The sequence below is a fragment of the Ascaphus truei genome, chromosome 4, assembly GCF_040206685.1.
Source record: "Ascaphus truei isolate aAscTru1 chromosome 4, aAscTru1.hap1, whole genome shotgun sequence".
NCBI classification, from domain to species: domain Eukaryota; kingdom Metazoa; phylum Chordata; class Amphibia; order Anura; family Ascaphidae; genus Ascaphus; species Ascaphus truei.
This window is the reverse complement of record NC_134486.1, coordinates 106,941,437-106,962,040: the sequence shown is the minus strand read 5'-3', so window position 1 is coordinate 106,962,040 and position 20,604 is coordinate 106,941,437. Positions and strand designations below refer to the sequence as shown.

Below are 20,604 nucleotides of genomic sequence, written 5' to 3'. Positions count from 1 at the left end.
AGGACGAGAGTTGAGAACCCCTGATTTAAGGACCAATTATTACTACTACTGTGGCTCTCAGTTGCCAGCCATAACCACAAGTCAACATCTTCCTCAATTTAATTTCTCACCCTATTTCTAATCTTAACTTTGGATGACATCAATGAAGAAACCTTCTTGGCTACTTATCTAAAACTGGCCAAGGAAGTGACATTGCATAATCTTTCGATGCCACTTAACTGCTAGGGGTACCAGCAAGGAAGTACAGACACCAACTCAGCAAAGAGATTTTAGTAAGTCACACTGTAAGGTTGAAATCCGAATAGTGTTAAGGCCTCACTTATATAAAGACTGGAGGTACAGTATTAATCCCTCGGACATCATAAATGTACAAGTGAGTAGTACTGCTTCTTAAATTGAAGGGCACAAAAGCAACTTCTAGACATGCGCCTCAGATTGCCGACATGCAGGCCAAAAAAACAAACCCACACAGCAGAACTTACAGTCATAACATTGCTACAGAAACACTGGTCACGATGTGGAAGTGCGAGTTCCAGACCACAATGTACTGTAACATGTTTACTTTTAAGCACACCTCAGTCACATGTCAGCTGTAAACTATGGTACGGTATATTATCCTTTTTCTGACCATGCATCTCTATTAGAACAACTAAAAATCTGTATCTGTGTCCTGCGCCAGATGAAATGAGTCACTACTGTGCTACAAGCACCAATTTGTGCAGCTAAAAATACATTCAAATTCAGGGAAGTTCCTTAAATTATATAGAGAAGTGCGGTCAAACATTTGTTATGCAGGATTGATGGCTTCTGCTGATGTAAGGTGCTGCAATACTTTTGTAATACGGCCCCACTATATTCTTTTCTGTATAGGGTTACCATGCATTTAGTTTCACCCAGACACATTTCAGAGAAACAACCTGTCTGTACAGGATTCAGTCGGGCACTTTTCCAGAGCAGACTCACATGCAGCTGGTAAGAAGTTGAAATGGAGATAAGGCACTATGAACTTCCATTCAACTCACCTCCTTGTACTTCCTGGCGCCTTTAAGTCTTTTGCACATGACAAGCACAGGTGCCACACTCTTGCCTGCACCTTCACCTGTGGGGAGTGGATATCCCCACACCCAAGATAAATGCCTTGACAAGGTGGAGAGCAGGTAAAAATGGCCTTGTTCCTTATGCGCACAGTGTGTGTCTCAGTGGACTCATCAATGTCGCCCCCCACCCCTCGTCTGAAGAGAGTGGAACTTACTGGACTTAACGCAGCCCCCTCTCTCCTTCATCTGCAGAGAAAGTGTCTCAAATGTCCCACAAGCTGCCTCACTGTCTTGTGGAGAGGGTCAAATGGTCTTGAATGGAGTGCATGTCCCCGATCACAGATAAGGTCTAATGTAAAATCACAACGGCACCTCTGCAAAACTACCAGGTTACCAGTAAACATTCTAGTTTTTGTGTATGTGTATTAGTCACAGAGTATGTGTCTGTATGCGTTTCTAAAGGGTGTGAGTGTGCCCCTAATGAAGTGTGTGTTTTGTCACTGTTATTAAGTGTGTGCCACATTCAATAAGCAGCACTTCTGTGTGTCTTACTTAGAGTGTGTGTTAGTCACTAAGAGCATCTGTTGCCAAGCGCATGCATATCAGTCACTAAAATAGCGTATGAATGGATTAGTACCTTAAAATACATTTAGGTGAGTTCGATGTTTCAAAGTCACATCATTCCAAAAATGTATCCACTTTCACGATCCTCCTTAATGAGGCCAGTGTCCTCATTTGGTTAAGCTGAAATATGCTAACCCTATCTCTTTGCAATACATCAAATATATTACAGAAAGTGCAGACAGAGAGAGCTCGCTCTAAACTGTAAGGGTGCTACCACAGGGTAATGGCTTCCAAGAAAGCTATCGAAATCACATATTACAGAAAGTGCAAGAATACATTAAGTACTTTGGACCCTAACAGTTATGGATATGGTGAGACACTGATAAGGGATTGCAAAACACAGTGTGGTACAGGACAGAAAAAAATAAAGATTAGCATTTGTGTTAAAAAACAAAACCTACCATTGGTCCTACTTAATCAACTCTTACTCTTCTGCCCGTAGATATGGTGAGGTCACTCATCAGAATATACATTCATCTCCATTTGTAATATTATGAATAACCAGAGATACTCCATATAACGTCTCATTAAGACCAGTATTAGGCCTCCTTAACACTAATGCACCAATCCCAAGTAGATAGCTCTCCTAAAACAAAGTTAATAGTACACCTGGTAGCTTGGAGATGTTCCTCCCGCACGGAACCCAACTATCAGTAGCGTGGCTCTTGAGCTCCTACTCTTGGTAGGCACTCCAGGCTAAGTAAAGGGCTTTAATAATTTATAGGTCCTCTTTATTTGATTCCTATCTAGTACTGGAGGTCAGAACAGAAAGGCATTTGTCAGGTGGAACACCAAGATAGCTAAAAGCAGCCATGGCGAGAATAGGGTCACTAAGGCAGACACGTGTAGAGAGGCGCAACGGAGACCTGAGAAAATACATTCACATTTATGGCTGGCTTAGCACTGCATTCACTACGTCTCTTTAATCTCAGACAAAACACTGAAGTTTCACGGATAGAAAAAGGAACAGACATGCTTAGTCATAAAATATATATAATGACTTGTTCTGAATTTAATCACAGCTTTCAATCTACACACTCACGTAAGTACGAGATTTCAGATTTTAAAGAGCATAGTCCTGTTGAATGAAATTTATGAAGGCAAGTGAAAAATGTATTATAATGAACCTCACTCCGAAGAGAGTTATACTGCCGAGTCTATCGAGGGGAACTGATATGTGTTAAAACGAGTGTGATTAAAATGGCGATGAGTTGAATAGTATGATATACAGGTGTATTTTACAGTTGGGTTATGACAGATGAATAAAGGTTACTTTAAGCATGCCGTTATGGTTATCAAAGTTTTACTTCAATAAAAGTCAAATTACTTTTACACCGGTGTCTTTTAAAAGGGGCAGTCCCTCCTAGGTCCTCACTACACAGCCAGCCTATCAGTGTCACCGAATATTCTGATTGGCCCATGGACTCAGAGAGCGGGCAGTAGCGAAAGACTGTGGCAGTCCCTGAACCTGCCGAGATGTGCTCTGCATCTGGCTCCTCCTCTACCAGCGCCCCCTCAGTAGGCTCAAGCTGCCGCTGCAAGGAGCTGCCCCATAAAGTGAAGGTAAGAATCAGCTGACAAATAATGTGGGTTATTATAGTAGTGGGGTAGGAGTATTTTATTAGGGTAGTGGGGATCATTATAGTAGTCGTGTAGGGATATTATATTAGTGGGGTAAGGGTATTATATTTCTGGGGTAAGGCTATTATATTAGTGAGGTAGTGGTATATATGAGGGTGGTATATGAAGTGGTATGGCGCTATATGAGGGGGGTTTGTGGTCTATACGAAGTGTTGGGATATATGCGGGGTGTAGGGTATATGCAGGATGCGGGGTCTATATGAGGGGGGTAGGGCACATGAGGGGGATATATAATGTTATGGGGGTCTATATGAGGATGTAGGGTATATAAAGTTATGTAGTGTAAATGAGAGATCTATATGAGGGATAGGGTTATTTGAGGGGTGTGGGAGTATATTTTAGGGGTATGGCGCTATATATGAGGGGAGTGTGTATATAATAGATGCATTTGTACCAATTTTGATCTGTGAAACATTGGCGGGTATGTTTTGGTGATAAGACCACTCCTTGAATCTACAGGGAAGTTGTTTATTGGGTTCTTTCTCTTTTGTTCATTGTTTGTACAGTAATTATGATGTCATTATCAGTCAAACAGTTAGACATGATTACAGTCAGAACATAACCATGAACTTCAACAATCCTGACGGAAATGAAATCTTATGATTTTACTTTAACCCTTTGAGTCCCTTATTGACATACAATGTACAGCATGAAGTCTGGCACCCTGGAGGCCATTATGACTTTATCCCTTTTAGCTTGTTTTCTAGAGGAGCTTGTGATCAGCGCTCCACAGGAACACGATCTCTATGTATGTATGTATGTATGTATGTATGTATGTATGTATGTATGTATGTATTTATTTATATAGCACCATTAGTGTACATAGCGCTTCACATAGAGGAGGTTCCTCTCTTCCATGTACTTTGATGTAGTGATCACGAGATAGCTCAGGACGGATCACATGATCAAGACCTGCCGGAGGTGACATGGTACCGCCTACCCAGGAAGAGGGTCTGGGGGGGGGGGGTGTCTTGAGAACTAGAGTTGAGCACCCTGGCCTACCACCCGTAACTCAAGGGGTTAAGAGCCCCTGAATTTTATTTGGAAAGCCAATTGCATTGATGAATTGTTTTTTTTGTCTCACTACATGAGACGGTCCCTCTAAAATGATACAATTTCCAAATTAATATAATTTTACTACTGGTCTGAAAAAGGTAATGCATAAATATTTGCCAGGATAATATGTTGTTACGGTGATAAAATGTTTTTAAAAAAGGCCAATACAAAAAAAAAGTTGACAGAAAAACAGAATACTGTGCAAATTGTGACAGCCACCAGTGAAAGAGGCAGTGTAAATGTCTAATATAAATCCAAACTATTACATTACATCTGTGGATTTATGCTCTCATTTGTATTGCGTACGTCATGCAGCCGTGTACCTTCTGATATTGTATGTTGTGTTATAAGAGCCTTGGGAATCTGTATAGCCATCCTGTACTGCAAATTGAAGAATAAGAGTTGAAGAACCTTACAGGCTCTCACAGGTGGATTGGTATCTGTGATTCAATCTGGTGTCAAATAGTAATAAAAAGGATTGCTTTTCAGACGGGTGAAACAAATGGCGTTAATCAACCCAGCCATCTGACATCCACCGAGAAGGTTAATCTGCTGCTACACATATGGCAGGTGCCCTGTGCGTGTAATGTCACGCTTTTATTGTTTGGTATTATGTCACGTTTGGTATTATGGTAGCTCTGCACTGTCACCATGCAGGAAAGAAAACAAGGTCATTACTCAGATTCAAAGTTCAACATTCTGGATGAAATAAAATATGCGATTCCGTAAATGGAACCTAATCACCAGCATAAAGAGATTAGTTTGTGGCCAAGACAAAAATACTTCTTATTTTATCAATGGTAGTTTTCAGGCGAACTTTCAAAAACAATACAAAAAAAGAATACACTGTCTCACTGAAGGCAGCAGGAAAAACTCTGTAACTCATTGTCCATTTAATCATTTGGAATATATTGACCATTAGAAGTAGTTGATAGATGCTAGATACGAACTGCTGAAAAACGTAAAAAAAACACCTCAGATGCAGCCGCAAATCTGCTACATCAAGAACTGGCTCCTATACAGAAATATTTGTATTATAGATTACAATTTACCCTCGACATTGTGAAACTGTCTTATTATATATAACACACAATTGCAAATGCAATTGACCCTTTAGTGCTTGTTAGCGGCGTATGAGATGGTTTGCCCGAATTCACACAAATATTTCTGCAATTTGCCACAAAAAAAAAGATCAATTAATGTTTTCCCTTTCATTTGAAATATACAGATTGACAAACTAGTGCAGATATAATTATACAGTATGTACAGGGTTTTTTTTTCGTTTTTTTTTCTAGATAAATATACTGAGCCTGAAATGAATAGTAGGTATAAGAAAAAGACAAATATACAAGCTTACCAAAATGTACTCCATTCATAGTAAGCATAGGAAATGGTGTAAACATAAAAAATACATCTATTTAAAAGAAACCCTGGGGCCTATTCTGTCGGCAGCTTTAGTAAACGATCTTCAGTGTCTTCCAATGTAAAACACTGAATCAAAATGAAGAATAGTGTTATGTTATTGCAACTAAGCAGTGTGTATGTAATATGTGAAACAGTTTAGCCTTTGGATTTCTGTCAGCTTTGTGAACACCTGTTACTCAATAAACCTCAACATACGAGAAAAGGAAGTCGATTTGTAACCATCTGAAGACGTGCTTTATTATAAAGGGGTCAGTGTAACAATTCCAAACTCTTATTTTCCGTAAAGTTCATCCTCTGAGATTTGAGATCCAAAAGTGTTAATCCCAACAAAACGTTTCCCCCTCTTAAACAATAGATGATCAAGGCACTGCGGATTTCCTCCCAAATATTATTGTGTCATAACAGCACTGTTCTGACACAATAAACCTTTTGGAAAAATCTGCAGTGCCTTGGATCATCTATTCTTACTGAAGTATAGGATTTTTTAGACAGTTTTCCCTGAACCAGGAGCATCAGTTATTGCAAGTATCTTTACTTTATTTATTTTGGTGAGCAGCATTACTACCTATTGTTCCCCCTCTTAAACCCCAGCTGTGAAGGGTTGTGATTTGGGGAGCGGTTATTACAAGCAATTGGAAGAGTTAGGGGTGCACTACACTGACTGTGGCTGGGTGTACTCTGGCGGTGGCTGTGTTTACTCTGACTGACTCGACAATGGGAAGGAGGGAATGGGTGTGGATGAAGGTGGAGAGTTGGTTGTGAACGCTGCTCTCAAGGAGTTTGGAGAAGTATGAAAGGAGTGAAATAGGGCAAAAGTTGGAGTGGAAGGGCAGAGCCGAGAGATGGCTTCTTGAGGGGCGGGATGACTACCGCAGTTTTAAAGGAGTCTGGGTATTGTCCGCTGGATAGGGAGAGGTTTAAGAAGGAGAGATAGGGGAGGAGAGCAGGGAGGAGGGGAGGGAGGAGAGAGTGTGAAATGGGGTTAGAAGGGAAGTGGTGGAATGAGAGTGTTTGATGATTGAGAGGAGATCATCGTCAGAGGTTGGGCAGGGTTGGTGGATGGAAGGGGAGGGTGGGGGGCAGAAGAGGGGAAAGAAGTACAGATGTTGGAAGCAAGGTCCTTGAGAGGGGGAGGGTGGCTTAGGTGAGAGAGATGGGGAGAGTAATAGCAGATTGTTTAGGGTGGAGAACAGTTGGTGTGGATGAGGTGATAGGGATTTGATAAGGGTGTTATACAGTAGTAGATTTGTTTTTGCGATTTGAGAGTGGCGGTATATTGGTGGAGGAGGAATTGGAAAGTGAAAAGTGAGGATGGGGAACGGAAAGATTTCCATGATCTCTCAGGTGTACAAAAGGGAGAGACGGAGTGTTTTGAGTTGGCAGTTGAGCCAGGGTTGAGGTGGCTTTATGGTGGGACAAAGGGAGGATTGGTGCAATTTTATCGAGGGAGGAGGATAATGCAGAGATGAGGATGGATAGGGCATAGTTCAGTGGGAGAGAGAAAAATTATGTGTGAGGGGTAGGAGTGATGAAATGGAGGAGGTAAGGGAGGATGGGTCAATGAATTTGAGCTTTTTGTGAAAGATGGGATTGGTGGCAGGGAGGGTGATGCAAAGAATGGTGGAGAAGACGAGGTGGTCGGCAGGTGGGAGAAGGAGTGTGGAGGGGGACTCTGCGTGACATTTTGCCATGATGATAAGGTTGAGGGTGCCTCCGTGTATGTGGGTTGGGGGAGATTCAGTGAGAGAGTCCAAAGAAGGAGGTGAGTGGGAAGAAGGCAGAGGCAGAGGTGTGGTTGTTGAGGTGAAGGTTAAAGTCACTGAGGAGGACAAGGGGGTTGGGAGGGAGTGAGAGTGAAGAGAGGAAGCAATCAAACTCATTGAAAAATAGTGTGGGAGAGCCAGGGGATGATAAATTACAATGGTTGTGATTGGTAGGGCGAAAGAGCAAGAGCAGGCATGGAATTCAAAAGGAGGAAAAAGGGAGGGAAGGGAGGGAAGGGAGGGAAGGTGGGGAAGAAAGGGGGATGGGGGAAGCTGTCCAGGATGAGGAGACAAGGAGCCAACCCCTCCTCCATCGGTGTGATGTGGGGTATAGGTGACGTATGATTGTGTTGTGATGCGAGGGCAGCGGGGTGGCAGTGTTTTTGTTGTGGATCCCTGTTTCGGTGATTGTGAGAAATGCAAGATTGTTTTGCAGGAAGTGATTGAGGGGAAAGGTGGTCTTAATTGCAGATGGATCTGGCGTTCCAGAGAGAGAATGGGAGGTTAGGGTGGGAGTGGGGGGTGAAAGGAGTTGACAAGGAGGGGTATATGAGGGTACTTGGGTTGGCATGGCGAGTGAAGGTTGGCTTGTGTCGAGGGATGGGGTGGTGAGGACAGGGATTGAGAAGGATTGTGGAAGTGGGGGGAGGGAGTGTAGTGGAAGGAGGATGAGTAGCAAGGAGGGACAGGTAATCGTGCTATGGGATAGATGAGGGATAGGATAGGATGGAGCAGAGGAGAGGTTAGTTGGTGAGGGACTGATAATGATTTGTGAGGTTTGGGTGAACAGTGGTAGTTCAGCAAGGGTTAGGGATAAATATAGTGGGGATAGTCGATGGAGGTGTCAGTTAGTGATGGGGCAGTCTGCGTAGGGGTAAAAGGTACAGTTAATGGGGGGATCTTTTGTAATGGGGACGGTTATTTGTTAGTATTTGCGACAGGAGTAGTCAATTTTGAGAGCACTGGGAAGGGAACAATCAGATTTTGGAAGAGTGGAGAAGGGAACAATCAGATTAGGAATCACTGAGAGGGGAACAATTTAATTATGAGCACTTGGAGAGGGAACAATCAGATTAGGAAAAAAAGGGTAAGGGGACAATCTCCCTACTACAATAGATTAGGAATAATTGGGGGACAATGGAGTTCTTAGTACTGGGAACGATAGAGTGGGACCACTGAGGAAGGGAGCAATCCAATAAATATTACAACAAGAATTAGGTAAATGTTGAAGCACTTGGGAAGTGGATAATCAAAGCAGGGCACTGGGGGAGGAAACAATGTGTTTGGTGCATTGGAGGGGGAAGTAACATTTACATGCAAGATTTACAATCTATAAGGCTGGGTAAATTGAAACATTGGGGACAGGGCCGCAGACAGATTTCCCCCAAAAAACTTCCCACCCCCCAATGCAAAAATCTTCAAACCACCAAACACACAAAAAAAAATCCCCAACCCGCAAATATATACAACCTCCCCCACCCCCCCAAATACATACATTAAACCTACCTACCCAATACAACGCGAATCCGCTTACAACGCGATGCCAGTGTGGCTCCCAATTTTTGTAATTATAAATACTTTACAACACGATTATTGGTATCTTAAATACTTTATTGTACAATGCATACAATTATACATTATTTCTAACGAGATCCGCTTATAACACGATGTGATTCTTTGGACCCTAAGCACAGAGTTATAAGGGGGTCGAGCTGTGTGTGTGTATATATATATATATATATATACACACGTGTATATATGTGTGTGTGTATATGTGTGTGTGTATATGTATATATATATATACACACACGTGTGTGTGTACACATATATATACATACACACGCAAACATATATATATATATGACACACACACACACACACATATGTATGTACACACACACATATATACACATACATATACACACAGGGGGGGTGGAATGACCAAAAGGTCATAATGTGTGCACCTTGCACTATACTAATGTGAAAGGAGGGAAAACCTAAATATTATAACCTGTGTGATATAGGAACAAAAACTGCAATAAAGTGTATAGGTGGTGCTGGCAGGGAAGAGGTTAATGTTGATCAAAAAGATAAAGAAAAGCTCCCTATACGCCGCACTAGAGATCACCTAAATCTATGTTAAAACTTAATATTTATTAATAAACAATTAAAATGTGTTTATTGCAGCAATAATGTGAACCAAAGTAATTAAAATGATTGAAATAAAAACGGAGAGGTTAGCTGTGTACCTAATAGAAACTGACAGTGTAGATCAAAACCACTATTGTCAATTAGAGTGTCCCACAACTATATAATTATACTAGAGGTGGTAGTGATTTGGCTACAATATTGTGTCATTTGAAAACTACTCCTAGATGGTAGTGATGGGTGTAACCTGAATTGATGTGTACGCTCGGTTTACCAAGTAGAAACTGTAGTGAATCAGGTATACATACACATTTGTGCCAGACCGTCAGGTTCAAAATTTAGTGAGCCTGTGGGTCTGTCATGGTGAGCAATAGCAGTTGATGCAAGATCACAAAGTATGTGTCTTGTACTGTGAACCATGAACCATACAATGATTAAGGAGTAGTCAGAGTGTTGTGCTTCCTAATGAAGTCTCCGAAACACTCTGAGAGGAATTAGGCAACAGACCTCTCCGATATAGCCAGCGTACTAGGTGGTAACGCTTAGCTTGCGTTACCACCTAGTACGCTGGCTATATCGGAGAGGTCTGTTGCCTAATTCCTCTCAGAGTGTTTCGGAGACTTCATTAGGAAGCACAACACTCTGACTACTCCTTAATCATTGTATGGTTCATGGTTCACAGTACAAGACACATACTTTGTGATCTTGCATCAACTGCTATTGCTCACCATGACAGACCCACAGGCTCACTAAATTTTGAACCTGACGGTCTGGCACAAATGTGTATGTATACCTGATTCACTACAGTATCTACTTGGTAATCCGAGCGTACACATCAATTCAGGTTACACCCATCACTACCATCTAGGAGTAGTTTTCAAATGACACAATATTGTAGCCAAATCACTAACACCTCTAGTATAATTATATAGTTGTGGGACACTCTAATTGACAATAGTGGTTTTGATCTACACTGTCAGTTTCTATTAGGTACACAGCTAACCTCTCCGTTTTTATTTCAATCATTTTAATTACTTTGGTTCACATTACTGCTGCAATAAACACATTTTAATTGTTTATTAATAAATATTAAGTTTTAACATAGATTCAGGTGATCTCTAGTGCGGCGTATAGGGAGCTTTTCTTTATCTTTTTGATCTACATATACACACACACACACGTTATATTAATATAAAACAATACATATATATATAAAAAAAAAAAAAACTACCCAATACATATAAAAAATACCCCAACCCATATAAAAAAACCCCCAAGCCCCCCAATCCATATAAAAATACCCCTAATCCATATGAAAATACCCCCAAGCCCCCAGATACACGTACAAATACCCCCAAGCCCCCCAATACATATAACAATACACCCAACCAAGCCCCCCCAATACATATAAAAATTCCCACCCAAATACATATAAAAAAGTGCCCTGTCGCGCGCCGGCAGTGGAAGCTCGGCGGTGTGGGGCAGAGAGAGGAAGGTCCTGCAAGCAACTGAGAGTCGGGCCCGGCATTCACATGTCTCAGACAGGTCTGCCACCCTGTATTTCATCATTCTCGCTTAGCATGCATGCTTATACTGCAGCCAGGGATTCTGGGTAATGACAAGCAAATGAGCACTCAGTGTGTCACTCTTTGCTTCTTGTCTATTTCAACATGGACCCTTTGTTGTATTGCAAAACATCTTCCTTTCATCCTCATTCTATAAATGACAACCTTTTTCAAATGCTTAATAAAGTAATTTGAAACAGCAATTTCCATTCGTTTTCAATTTTTAAGCCTACCGTTTCTCTATTGCTTGTAATACAAGATTAACTTTTTTTTTCAAATCCACATTACGCTGCACAAATATGTTAAATGAGAACGAACATGCACATTCCTTAAAAATAATTAAAATACATATAATATGTATTATATATCTTATTATTATTAAGAGCCAGATCTTCCCCGGCGCAACTGACGAGTGCTGGAGGGGATGTGGACAAAAGGGCGACATGCCCCACATATGGTGGACATGTCCGGAGATACAGCGGTTCTGGACCAGAGTCCAAAAACTGCTAGATGACACCCTGGGCCTGGAGGTTCCCCTGGATCCTCTGACGTACGTGCTGGGTAAACCAATAGAGGATCTCCCAGCCCCCGAGGCCAGGCTGACTTCCGCCATACTTACGGCGGCAAGATGCTCGGTAGCGGCGGCCTGGAAGCAACTAAAAGCGCCCTCAAGAAGGACCGTGGTCAACAGGGTAAATACAGTTATGATCATGGAAAAACTGACAGCCATGCTAAAACAGAAAATGCCACAATTCTATAATACCTGGGAGCCCTGGACAGGTTCCTGAACCCCACCTCCCTGCTAGGTCCCGGTTGGGCCCCACCAATTAAGCACATAAGAGCTAAAGAGATGGAGAGATAGAGATGGAGAGATAGAGATGGAGAGAAAGAGAGGGACTAACCCGCCCCCCCCTTCCCCCTCTCCTGTCGTTCCCATCTATCGACCCCCTCCCTGAGTCTTCCCCCCTGCTTTCCTTACCAAAAATCAATAAAATAATTTATTGAGACCATGCGCCCACTCTACAGTCAAGACTCACTATAATCTGACCGTTATGTATCAAACTGATTGTGCCCTCTGTATGTAATTTAAGTGTATGTCTCCAATAAAGGGGGAAAAAAAATAATTAAAATATATGCAATCATTTTCTTAACTTTTTTTTTTTTTAAGAAAGCTTGACCATTATATTTTAGAGTTTAAGTAGAAAGCTTACCTGCCCAAATTCTCCTAACAACTTCTACAATGGATCAGCAGGTATTTCCTTCCTGTTCCCAATCCTCATCAGCACAGGGCAGTCCTGCTGTGGGAATCCCCTCTGATTTGGGCCAGCTGAAAAGAAAAATATTTTGTGAGGGAGCTGCAGCTTTAACTCTGTCAGTGCCAGGGGCGTCAGCAGTGTGTGGGCAGGCTTGTCCAGCACAAAAGGGGTTAAGCAGTTCGTTTTCTTTTGTGAGAAACAAAACAAGCCCCAAAAATTGTATTTCACTTTTTAATACAAAGGGTATCTCAGTGTATGTATCCCGAGAAAGACAATATAACCTGTAACGCTGTTTCCATGAGGGTTCACCTTATGGTTTATAACACATTTGTTAATATTGGTCAGGAGTATCCAACTCCAGTCCTCAAAGGCTGTCAGACTGAGCCACTGATGGAGTCACCTGTGCTGAAGCAGGGATATCCTTAAAACCTGACCTATTGGTGACAATTGAGGACGGGAGTTGGCCACCCCTGGTATTGGTGATATGGATCAACTGCAAATCCTGCTGTTCTTATCCTTATCACGGTGCTCGTACTGTTTCATTTCACTGCGCATTTGTGATCTTAGGGCTGTTCTATAGTGCGTGCGCTTGCTGCGCCGAGCACGCGCGCGGCAGTTGTAGTTGGCTGAGGTTAGTCAGCCTTTCTATAATAGGGCCACGCGTGCGCGCACGGCAGTCTGTGTGGAACCGCCGACAGTGGGGGAAGATCAGGAAAAGAATGAATTTGCGCCGCTACCGCCGCTGTTAATGAATGAATGTGTGTGTGTATGTGCCAATAAGTGCACAAATAAAAAACATTTATCAAACATGTTTTTTTTTTTTTAATCTTATTTAAGTAATTATTCACTCACACAATCTACACAATCTATAAACACACACACACACACACACACACACACACACACACACACACACACAGTTCCCAGCATGTCACTCCCGGCAGCACGGACTCTATACACACACACACACAAAGTGTGCGGCACGTGCACGCACGTTCGCACAGGCACGTGCGCGCTCGGCCGCACACAGTATATGACGAGCCTTACCTTGCACCCTTGATGACAAAAGAGGGTAACATTAAATTGCATGAACCTTTCTAGGAGAAAACTTGATTGCCAGTGTCACATGACATGCAAATGAGGCCAGCAGTTCAGCGATTTACTATTAATAATATTATTCCGTAACATGGTGTATCAGTACACCATCAAAAGTACAAAATAAAAAACAGGGAAACCCCCTCCCCCCGCCCCCAAAAAAAAGGTAAAGTAGAGATCCACTCAACAGTATTGCAGAAAAAAAATATCTAATTTATTTCAGGAACAGTGGAGAACACAACGTTTCAGGTCCAACATGGACTTCTCGTCAGATGGTTTCAGTTGGACCCGACATGTTGCATTCTGCATTGTTCCTGAAATAAATTAGACCCCTTTTCCCCCCTAAAAGACTTGTAAGTAGAGCTCTACTCTGACCTTTCTCAGGGGGGTTTCCCTGTTTTTCCTTTTGTGTTTTTGCCTTTTGTGTTGGCCACACATATAGGTTGTTTAGCTCTGTGAGACGTTTCCCCCCACTTATGGTCATGTTTATCAGTGCGCAATCAACATGATAGTAACCGTGCAACATCCATCAAAAGAAACAAAGATACAAAGAAGAAACTACATGCAAAAAAGAAGTTATCCATATGTGTGGGTGCAGTGCTATGTATTCAGCTAGGTACACAGCTCATAACAGTCAAAAATAGTGGAGCAGGCCAATACATAACTAAAAAAGTGTATATATATATATATATATATTTATATATATACACAGCTCAACCCCCTTATAACGCTGTGCTTGAGGTCCAAAGAATCCCATCGCGCTATAAGCGGATTGCGTTGTAACGTATCGCGTTATAACGTGGTTGAGCTGTAGTATCAAGAAATCGTGCCATTGTGCTGACATTCCGAGTAATTACTGTAACATCCTGCGCTGCCGAGTGGGTCAGCAACGCATTGCATTGTTGCAATCCCTCTGGCAGGGAAAGGGATTAGACCTTCCTCGGGGTGTGAAGTCACTTGGACCCTGAGGAAGCTAGCTCTTCATTGGCCAAAATGTCGTCACTGTGGAATTTATTTTAAATACAATAATGTTTTAACGCTTGTTTGATTTATTGGTGTTCTCTGTCTTTTTTGTTTGTTTACTGCATTAGCACAGGATGGCATCAATGTGGATATGCAAGGTATACGTATTTTGTAGTCATTTTAGTAATAAATATAAAACTCCAGTTCTTAATATGTACAAATAAAGCTGTTTATTTCACGACGTGTGTATACACACACACACACACACACACACACACACACACACACACACACACACACACACACACGCATTCATACAGTGTGTGCATTTGATCAAATTAAATATTATACACATTATAAATATTCTCACATATATATATATATATATATATAGACAAACTAGGGCAAAACCCACTCGCCCCCCCCCCCCCAAGTAACTCCCCCATCCCCCCTACGACTCTTACCTGCGACGTAGTGCGGCGATCTCCGTCTTCTCGCCTGCAAATTGTAAGGTTTCCCCTGCAGGTCCTGAAAAAATGGCCGCGTGGCATCAAGTGATGCTGCGTAGCCATGGCAACGGGACGCCATGATGTCACGGTGTAACGCAACGTGGCGATGTGTGACATCACGGTGTCATGTAGCATCCCGTTGACATGGCCATGCGGCGTCACTTGACGCTGCATGGCCACTTTTTTCAGGACCTGCAGGGGAAACATTACAATTTGCAGGGGCGAAGAGGAGATTGCCGCACCATGCCGCCAGACCCCGCCGCAGGTAAGCACTCGACAGCGGCCAAAATGCTCTCGCTGTGGCGTGCGGGGGAATGCATTTGTCGAGATAGAGATAGATAGATACACAGAGAAATAGACAATTTATTTCCAATAAAACTAATAGTTAAACACAGATAGTCACTTAGACATATTGTTGAGCCAAACGTGTCCACTGCACAAATCCGTTTATTTTATCCAGATCAATAAATATTTCTTTGCTATTAGTTTTATTTCTTCTGGAGTGATTTGGAATCCACGTGAATTCACTGTAACCCCTTCCAGAGAAGGAGATAAAAGTGTAAGCTTTTCCCCAATGTAATCTGCTTTCTTATAATACTGGCATTAAACGTGCACTACAAGTAAGATGCTTATATACTGCTGGTTATAATGTAAGTTACGTTTGTGCTGTTTACTGCACTATAGCTTACATTCTATTCAGGAAGCAACTGTTCAACGCTGTGCCGAGAATATGAAGCACAATATATTTACACAGACCTAGTGATCAAAGCCACAAACATTTTACTGTAAAAAGACAAAATGTTATTTACCGTATACCTGGCAGCTGTGGAGTATTGCACTTCTACTTAGTTTCATGCACTACTAATCCTCGGGACAAAACAACTTTTTCTAGCACATTGAGATTCAGCTGTGGCAAAAAGAGAAAATGTGAGAAAGTCAGAAAGAGAAATAAATTATTGCAGAACCTCCACAGGCGTTTTGGTCCCTGAAGCATCAATGTTTTCCAGTGACTAAGACTGAAAATCGGCAGAAAAGTGGCACTTGGTTCTATGTGTTTGTTAACCACAGCTAATGGAATTATCGTACTGTACAATAATCATTCCTTTGAAGGAAAAGCAAAGAGCTACCGCCTACTTACATCCTACTTAATAATATCTTTATTCTGAATTTACATACACACTGCAGGTCTGTCCGTTGATGGTGTCTACGTAGAAATAGTAGCATTTTTTTGTCATGTGAATATTACTTTGACTTTCCATTGAATACCCTCCAAAGAGTAAATTAAGAGCTTTTGACGTAGTGAGTTGGTCCTTTCTGCCAACATATAGCAGTATCTTCTAAACCCCCAGTATCTTCTAACCTGCCAGAGGGGACGGAAATGTTTATATTACTGTAGGTTGTATATTATTAGGACATGTTGAACTTTATGCGTAGGGTACAGAGGTTCGCACAAACACAAATCAGATGCACATTTTATTACTGTAGGTTGTGTCCGTACATAGCACAAAACATTCACACCACTTTTGCAGTTCACTAAAGGCATATTTAGAACAGAGGGGAATACTGCAGGAATAGAGGCATAAAAGCACCAGATATTAACATGAAATGCTAGGAAGAAGGTACAGTATCTTGTCCCCAAGCTGTTGTCAACTTGAACGCATGAAAAAATTACATCAAAAACCGCTGCCCCAGAAGAGTTTTTGTTTTAAATCACAATTTGGCACAAATTGTCAGTTTTACATTTTGACCACTAAAAGTAACCCAATAATCTCACAATAGGCCATTTGTAGTCCTGTTGAAGAATATGTCCTGTCACAAGCAAATTACCAACACAAACCCATATCCTCTAGAGCAGTCAGTAGGCAGCAGTCTGTAATTAAGTATATAATAAGCTCTTAAATAATTACCAAGTTGCAAAACAATGAAAGAATAAGCACTACATGTGATGCTTGTTAAGTTAGACAACTACCAAGTTAATTCACAATAATTAAAAACATAAAATAATATGTACAGTACTGTACTTTGTATATTTTATATTTTGTGATAGATACATCACATGGGTTCGGCTGCTTTAATATACATAGTGTAGAGAAAATGAATACTTGACAATAACACTCCTTCAGACCTGTCTCTACAGTATACAGATCATTTAGCAAAACAGACACATGACACACGTAAATAGTAAGTAGAGAGATATCAAGAGATATACAAATCATAGTTTTGGGAATAGCATTTAAGATATTTTTGTTATATTGAGTCTACTGTGTATTTCTCAAGGATAACCCCCCCCCCCCGCCCACGTCCCTTACCCCCATATAAAAAGTCTATTTCCCCACATTCTACAATGGATGTTGCTGGTGATTTTGCATTCTGCATTGTGCACACACCAGTGTGCTCCTAGTGTACTGCACCATTGTGACTAGATTGCAAAGGACCATATAATAACACATGGTCCATCTTATATACACAAAACCTTAAGGGAGTAATCACAAGAACCCACCACATTCTAATTATTCACGGCTAAAGATCAGCTCATGGGAAAATAGGTCAACACCAAGTCTCAGTGTATCCTCAGGGGATAACCCTCGCAGAACTTAATTAATATGCAGATATAAATGAGTAAATTGTGCACATCTGTTAGACAGAGTGTAAATAGCTCCAAATAACAAAGTATAATGATGCAAGTGCACACCGTGTCATTAAAATAAGGAAACTGCTTAGTTCATTGCTTATATGATAAACAGGTTATCGTTGTGTGATAAAAGTGAACGTGGCAGAGATCCTAGGTTCACTTCTTAGTATTGCAATTTGTTAAGTGACTGTTTGATTTGTGGTTTTGTATCTATGTGTTTTTGATCCTACAGTTAACTCACTCATTTCACAAAAAAAAGTTTTTTTCCTGTAGTATGATTATTCATAGAAATGCATTATAATAATAATAATTAAAAAAAAAAATATATATATATATATATATATATATATATATATGCATTTCTATCAATAATCATACTACAGGCAAACACTTTTTTTTGTGAAATGATTATTATGATATAACGCGATCTGTTACAACGCGAATCCGCTTATAACGCGATGCAAGCGTGGCTCCCAATTTTTGTATTTATGGTGCTTATTACTAATGCCAACAACCCTTATGCCAGCAATTACCAGATGAATGGAACTATATCACTAAATCCCCTTGTCAGGAAATCTCCAACATAAAATTAAAAATGAGCATTTGTGAAAGAGTAACCCCAAGTGAATCCCAATGGAAATATTTATTAGAAGGTGTTGTCCTTTCTCTGCCCTCGTTGCTGTTCTTTTATTGTTCAGGATATTATTTTACCTGACCTCAGAGCCTGCGAGGAATGCCCCCTCCCTCCCGGCTTACACCTCCCCATAAACTTACATATAAATAAATAACCACACAACCAAGGTCTGGAGGTACAACGGCCGAGGCTTTTATTGAAACAGATAATGGTCCCCCCGGGTAAAGGCCAATGGTACCCAAACCATGGCCCGCAAGAACACACCAAGCTGGGCACCATACCGGCCCAGCCGTTTAGCTACACTGGGCCCCAGGGAATCATGCACAAATGAGCCCTGCCCACTCGCCACCCCCAGCCACCACAAGGCTTTTCCGCACCATAGAGCCCCCATCTGGCAAGGTTAAAGCGCACTTACCACTCAACAGCCGCGCCGAAGGCAACATATGCCTTGCAATGCCCACCTCATATATGACAGACATCAAAGTATTTAGTTCATTTTATATATATATATATATATATATATATATATATATATATATATATATATATATATAAAAAATGTGTTGTTGATGTTACATTTCATGTGTCATATGTTTTGAGCACTTTTGTACACTTGCCTATTACTGTTGCATCTTGCATGAAGTATGATGCAATGTGTATGTATAAGTCCACAAGTCTCGTGTAACCGAAAACATATTTTATTTTCAGTATTGAGTGAATTTCACCTACTGTATCAAGGTTTCTGGCTTGTAAAGAGTCTATGTCAGACTAATCAAGTCTATTAACGGGTTGCTTGGCAACAAGAGGGTATTTAAACAACACTCGTTACCTGTCCCATAATCCTCTGAAGAAGTCGCCTAAGTGTGACGAAACGCGTAAGGACTACAACTCTGCGAGATTATGTCATCACGCAAGAGCGCAATTGGGCCGGGTAGTGCTCAGAGCATTTATGAGGCCACGATTTATAATCTGCTTACACAAGGACCCCAGTTTGCCAGAGTCTCCAGCTGATCGCCTGCTTATACTCACCTTGTGAGACCCTACAAGTGGACCGCGACTTCTGAGTGGACTCTGCTGGCGGTGACGATATATTCACAGAAGCTGTTTTTTATCCTACCCTTGTGAGCGAACTCCTCCCTATATTAAATGTTATTTTTTACGCTATGAACTGTGTGTACTTTCTTTTCGCTCTCCTTTATAGGTATATATATATATATATATATATATATATATATATATATATATATATATATATATATATATATATATATATACACACATATATATATATATATATATATATATATATATATATATATATATATATATATATATATATTCAGAAACAGGGCACGCACAAAACAAAAAATAAGGGTAAGGGTGCATACTGTCCAAAAAGATACAGAAAAAGGAAAAAAAGACAGGCACTAATATATGCAAAAAAGTGATGTTTATTGACTCAACGTTTCGGTCAAGAGAAAGGTCCCCGTGGGGACTGAAACGCTGCATCAATACATTTCTATTTCTATGATTAGGAATGCCACTGAGGGAGAGCATTGTAGATAATGTCGAGCAGAGGTGGCCAACTCTAGTCCTCAAGGGCCACCAACAGGGTAGGGTTGAAGGATATCCCTGCTTCAGCACTGGATGAGCCACCTGTGCTGAAGTAGAGATATCCTTAAAACCTGACCTGTTGGTGGCCCTTGAGGGCTGGAGTTGGCCACCTATGAAGTAGAGGGTTGCTTTATGCTATCTACAGGTATTTCTCACCCTATTTATGCTTTTTAACAGTCTTATGCAAATCTGGGACTTTGGTAGCTTTATAAACTATTTATACTGTAGGATATTTCCAATAAATAGATGGCCTTATTATGGACAATCTTCTTTTATTTCTGTTCTGTACAAATGAACAAATGAAGTAGTTTAGGAACTTAACAATGAGAAGGTTTAAAAAAACAATGTCCCTGAAATAAAACCTGTGATCTAGTCACCTACAGTAGTATCGTCTTTACTTAACCATTTATTCTTCCTTCCTTACTCCAGGCAAATGTTTGTCTGGACTCCCTCACCACTCAACAACACAAAATATATGCATTATACACTGCGCAAATACTCTTTCAATTTCAAAGTGTTTATAATATGTTTCTAAAGGCACTCCGTCTCTAACTAGCCTCCTCAAATGACCTGGGAAACGTCTGCATGAGGACACAAGACAGAAAAAAAGGTAGTCTCGTGAAAACTACAGTACATTGATTG

The 20,604-nt window shown here is 41.0% G+C and overlaps 1 long non-coding RNA gene across 11 annotated transcripts in view; it reads right to left on the bottom strand.

Annotated features, from left to right (window-relative positions):
• LOC142493000 (uncharacterized) overlaps positions 1-20,604 on the bottom strand; it is a 728,952-nt gene that overhangs the window by 502,302 nt on the left and 206,046 nt on the right. For 8 of the 11 annotated variants that reach the window (XR_012800953.1, XR_012800960.1, XR_012800950.1 and 5 more), the window contains exon 3: positions 12,471-12,586. This is a non-coding gene — a long non-coding RNA (uncharacterized LOC142493000). Of the gene's footprint in view, positions 1-12,470; positions 12,587-15,891; positions 15,990-20,604 lie in introns of all 11 variants that reach the window. The other 3 variants (XR_012800954.1, XR_012800951.1, XR_012800957.1) reach the window with 2 other exon arrangements.